The 6,000-nt window shown below is 41.4% G+C and overlaps 1 protein-coding gene across 4 annotated transcripts in view; it reads right to left on the reverse strand.

Moving 5' to 3' along the window:
* The window catches only part of LOC111973110 (rho GTPase-activating protein 12), an 80,018-nt gene extending 74,743 nt beyond the window's left edge, over positions 1-5,275 (reverse strand). The window contains exon 1 of one of the 4 annotated variants that reach the window (XM_024000348.2): positions 5,022-5,275. The gene's annotated coding sequence lies outside the window, so the exon portion shown is untranslated. The remainder of the gene's footprint in view (positions 1-5,021) is intronic. The other 3 variants (XM_024000349.2, XM_024000350.2, XM_070446710.1) reach the window with 3 other exon arrangements.
* Positions 5,276-6,000: the final 725 nt, after the last annotated feature.

Here is a 6,000-nt window from a genome sequence, read left to right on the forward strand (position 1 = left end):
AAACTTAACAGAAGTATTTTTTCACTTTAAAATGCATGCCAAACAAAAACCATTGATTTCTAAGTTTAACAATCCATATAACTATGCACAGGACCTCAGCCACCTGAGCAACAGGCTGCGGCTATGGAACCCTGACCTATTCTCCAGACGTGATATCTTGTCCCGGACCTGCTGTTTTCCAGCCTCTCTCTACCGCACCTGTTGTTTTGACCTCTGAATGCTCGGCTATGAAAAGCCAACTGACATGTACTCCTGAGGTGCTGACCTTTTGCACCCTCAACAACCACTGTGATTATTATTTGACCCTGCTGGTCATCTATGAACGTTTGAACATCTTGAAGAATGATCTGGCCTTAATGGCCATGTACAGTTGAAGTCGGAAGTTTACATACACCTTAGCCAAATGGGGGTCTTGGATGATTTCTTTTGATTTTCCCACGATGTCAAGCAAAGAGGCACTGAGTTTGAAGGTAGGCCTTGAAATACATCCACAGGTACACCTCCAATTGACTCAAATGATGTCAATTAGCCTATCAGAAGCTTCTAAAGCCATGACATAATTTTTGGGAAATTTCCAAGCTGTTTAAATGCACAGTCAACTTAGTGTATGTAAACTTCTGACCCACTGGAATTGTGATACAGTGAATTATAAGTGAAATAATCTGTCTGTAAACAACTGTGGGAAAAATTACTTGTGTCATGCACAAAGTAGATGTCCTAACCGACTTGCCAAAACAATAGTTTGTTAACAAGAAATTTGTGGAGTGGTTGAAAAACGAGTTTTAATGACTCCAACCTAAGTGTATGTAAACTTCTGACAGTGTGTATACACTATCGTTCAAAAGTTTGGGGTCACTTAGAATTGTCCTTGTTTTTGAAAGAAAAGCACATTTTTTTGCACATTAAAATCACATCAAATTGATCAGAAATACAGTGTAAACATTGTTAATGTTGTAAATGAATATTGTAGCTGGAAACGGCTGATTTTGTATGGAATATCTACATAGGCGTACAGAGGCCCATTATCAGCAACCATCACTCCTGTGTTCCAATGGCACGTTGTGTTAGCTAATCCAAGTTTATCATTTTAAAAGGATAATTGATCATTAGAAAACCATTTTGCAATTATGTTAGCACAGCTGAAAACTGTTGTCCTGATTAAAGAAGCAATAAAACTGGCCTTCTTTAGACTAGCTGAGTATCTGAAGCATCAGCATTTGTGGGTTCGATTACAGGCTCAAAATGGCCAGAAACAAAGAACTTTCTTCTGAAACTCATCAGTCTATTCTTGTTCTGAGAAATGAAGGCTATTCCATGTGAGAAATTGCCAAGAAACTGAAGATCTGGTACAACGCTGTGTACTAGTCCCTTCACAGAACAGCGCAAACTGGCTCTAACCAGAATAAGAAGAGGAGTGGGAGGCCCCGGTGCACAACTGAGCAAGAGGACAAGTACATTAGTGTCTAGTTTGAGAAACAGACACCTCACAAGTCCTCAACTGGCAGCTTCATTAAATAGCACCCGCAAAACACCAGTCTCAACGTCAACAGTAAAAAGGCGACTCCGGGATGCTGGCCTTCTAGGCAGAGTTGCAAAGAAAAAGCCATATCTCAGACTGGCCAATAAAGATAAAAGATTAAGATGGGCAAAAGAACACAGACACAGGAACTCTGCTATGAAGGCCAGCATCCCGGAATCAAAAATTGGTTATTCATTTTGAGGTTTTTGCAGAGTATATCTTCGACGCGCAATTTTACATCTAACTAACATGTTTGGTGCAGTATTTCTCAATGAAAAAATGTGCATGAAAACAAGCTCTCGTTGAATGACAACAAAAATACTTTATTGAAGAATCCCTACAGTTGCCTTATCATGGAAGAAGGGGTGTAGACTTTTGCTCCCAAACATCAGTTGGCCCAGAGAAAACAATTGTGTGCCCGAAGTCCAAAACGTCCAAACTGTTCCGCCTGGGAAGCATGTGGACGCCTTATGTGTACTTCTGTCACACGTCCTCTCGTGTCACACACAGGAACCAGAGCTCTCTCTCTTCAGCTTACACTCCCCAGCACATCTAGGGGTGTGAAGAGGGGAGACTGACTTACTTACTGACAGACACACATGGTGTAAAGAGGTGGGACTGGAGACTGGCGACTGCCATTAATACCGATAACCGCAACACGAGTGGTGCTGCATACCCACAGCAATCACTCCCTAACAGGCTCACATACCCTTTCCTCATGCCACCCTTTCCTCATGCCACCCTTTCCTCATGCCACCATCTCCTAAGATGGATGATTCATTTTGTTTGGGCACTCTGTAGCCTCATCCCATACTGTACACATTGTAACCAAATGGTATATTGTTCCTTGTAATGTATTGCATGATATACATTAGTGATATACAGTAAGTGTTGGCTAAAGTAGACAGAGAATGGGACAAGGCATTATGTTTGTACGAGTTATACATTAGGCTCCTTTTCCCCAAGGAGGCAGTGTCATTATATCTAAAGACCTTATGACTGTTAATATTATGCTTAGAACTAATCCATAGTTCTAACAAAAAGTTGCAAAAATGTTGTTCTCCGTAATATTCCTGGTCTGAGATTTCCATGGCAACTTAATTGAACCAATGGATGACTTTTATGGAAGAGGTGTCAATCAAACCCACAACAAACCTCAAAACCCAGATAAGAAAACTGCTTCGGCTCCACACAAACGGTGATGGAGCCGAAGCATTACTTCCGACACATAAATCAACCCAGTCTAAACTACAGCTAACTGTAAATACAGCTGACTTCTGGGAAACAATGAAACTGACAGCTTGAGTAACAGTGTTTTTGAAGGCTGACTCCCCGTCTCTCTGTCTGCATCCCAAATAGAACCCTATTTCCCCTATGGGCCCTGGTCAAAAGTAGTCCAGTATACAGGGAATAGGGTGCTATTTGGGACGCAAAATCCGACTGATGTGTCGTTAATTTCTGTGGCAGGCTGTGAAACAGGAAACAGGGAATTGCAATCCATCTCAGATAAATTCTCTGCTCTAAGAAGAACAAAATACAGTCAGTCCTTAAGCAATATAAGCCAACTAGTTGCTCTGTTATTGATTAACATCAAAACGGCAGACAAGTAAAAATGCAGTTCAAAATGGCAATGGCTCACCTTTGGGAGGTCTCACCCTATTGAATGAGCTCCAAAATACTAGGCTACTTGTTGATTACCCTCTTTTATACCGCACATAATAGGGTATTATTCATGCTTGTCTTGATGTTCAGTTCACCTGTAGGCTATGCACCAATAAGATCTATAAGCGCCACATGATACGATCTAAAGCAGGGGTGTCAAACATATGGCCAATGGGGCATACATTCATACAGTTTCTTGACTGTGTCCAGAGCTCGCTAATAATCACCGAAATGAAAGCTAGACAGTCAGGGAACATCAAAAAAATCGAAAAACGATGGCTAGAAGACCATTTTTTCCAAACGTTGAAGGGGATGAAATATAACCCGTGATCAGTGCAGCCCTCCGGGAACTCATTGAAGACTGAATGCGGCCCGAGGGGCAAAATCTGTTTGACACCCCTGATCTTAAGCATCTGCTTATTGTGACGATCTCTCCATCCATCCACAGCCACACACTAAATGGATCGGTCAAACTGGGGGACCTGTCCTACGGTCTGAGGATGATGGATTGATTATCATTCTGTAAGGAACATTAACTATGTTTTCATTTTCACACATCTGCGCATCGCTGGCCACACAAGAACCACAACACTTAGATTCTACATGCCTTTATCCCAGTGGTTCTATTGGAAACAGAATAACAGATGTCACCAAGGCTGTGCGGTAGCCAACAACATGTGCATATAGGCCTACTGCTGTTCAAATGTTTTCCAGTTGTAGTTGTAAATTGGTGTGTGGATGGGGATAAGTAAATGGTGCAAAGAAGCATTGCATTCAACAACTTGTCAAAGCAAAAACATGGATTTAATATCTTTGAGTTTTGGTTGTGTTTTTGTAGAACCACCTGCAACTGGAAACGGACATTTAACCGAATCAAAAACGAAGTAAGTATCGCCAAGAAAAAATGGTTAGTTTATAAATCTATGGCGGTTGTTTCTATGGGGCTTTCCTGTAACGCCCAGTAATGGACACCAAAAATCATGTAACTAGGCTCTAGCAGACCTGCTCTGACTTGGAGCCAAGGCAAGGTCTTGGGTACTTTTCAGCTTTCATTTACACAACAATGGCTAACTGTGAACTTTAACACCGTTTCACAAAGCAACAGTCTTGAATGATGGAGGTTGTTGATTCTGCTCGCCAGTCTTTTATTCCATAACTCCGATGGAAACACAATAACACTAGAGCTAACATTAACATAAAACACTGGCGACACGCTGGTGTGGTGGTAAGTCTAGATGGAAAAGCACCATTGAAATACAACAAAAGGAGTTTAATCCATATTCAATTTCAACAAAAGACCCCGACTAGACAGAAACGCTCATTCCCAAACCAGGAAAGTCTGGCTAGTGCCACTAATAGCCACTAACGTTAGTTGTGGTGCAGACAAAGCTGAGGAAAAATGATCCCTTTAAGAAACATTTGACACAGATGTGATTAATATCAAACTATTAGACCTGTTAGGAATAATTTGTTTACCAATTGTAGGCTACCTATGCTAAGAAAGCAATGCGTTGTACAAAAATGTAGCCAGTGTATCACGTGAAAAACCCCGTACAACCAAAACAATACAGGCACCCCAATATCACCCAACGACAAAACCCCCGCCATGATTGTGTGCGTTATAGCCTAAATATCAAAACAGAGCTCACGTTTATAAATATAGTTATGTTACTGCACCACAACAGTAGGTTCCAATGCACCCCTCTGTGAAGGAATTCGAGGTCGAAGAAACAAAAGTAGCCAGTCGTTTTGCAACTATGCATTACAACAAGGTAACTCTGGAAGTAACCAATAACTATCTGCGGTCTTGCGATGAATGATGTAACGTAAGCCTACACACCTTTTTAACGGTATCTTCTTTCTCTTCAAAGAACTGGCCAAATGCGGTTGTTTTATGCGGAACTTTTCCTCCAGGTATATCAGTGATCTTAGCTGCTCCAGTATGCGACTCGAGTTCGCTAGCTCTGTATTCCCAATCCCTCGCCTCGTTTTCACTCTGCCGTGGTGCTATCGTTTGTGAGCGCTGGGTTGGTCGGTTCTCCCACCCTGCCTGCCAGCCAACTTTGATGGACGATAGGCTACTCCTGGCATGCCATCTGGTGGTCAATAGTCTCACCTAGTGGTAATAGGCTACCACTGGCTTTCCTTGAAAGCTATTCTACCAGTCTTCATTTTGAAAATAGGTTATTTGTTCAAAATTAGAGTTTAATTTGAACAAATGTGGTTTATTGGTTTAGCCTATAGGCTACTATTTCCCATGCCACATATGTAACGTGATGGGGTTGATATGGGTATCTTTTAGTTGCAATGATCTGACAATTCAAATACAATGGTCTGGTGATCATCAAGACAGCTCCATAAAGAAAGAGCTCCTAATTTACCGTCTCGGTTTCTTGAGTCACCATCGGTTACCATCTCAAGCCAAATCTGTGACAGACGTTTCAAGACTGCCCCACAATTATCTAATTATTTAATAATAGATTACGGGGGATTTGGAGTTGCCAAATTAGGATTTGGTTTTGTCCAAATTATCTGCACCAAAAATAAATCAGTATTCTTTCTAAGAAAAGTCAGTCTTTCTAAAAGCCAGTCCTGGCAAAGCTAAGTAAAACAATTACTGAAACCATATCACCAAAATGTACAATAGATTGTTTTTCACTCATTAGATTCCGTTATTTGATCGTGTGTTACAGTACCATAGCGTGCTCTGCTGGTATGAATGGGCCAGTGCATCCAACGGCCCATTACCTGCTACAGAATGCAGGTAATCTACTGGTAGGGCTGGGCAATCGTTGCCATGAGAAACAAGCATTTTTAAA

Source organism: Salvelinus sp. IW2-2015, linkage group LG14 (assembly GCF_002910315.2).
Source record: "Salvelinus sp. IW2-2015 linkage group LG14, ASM291031v2, whole genome shotgun sequence".
Classification (NCBI taxonomy): Eukaryota; Metazoa; Chordata; class Actinopteri; order Salmoniformes; family Salmonidae; genus Salvelinus; species Salvelinus sp. IW2-2015.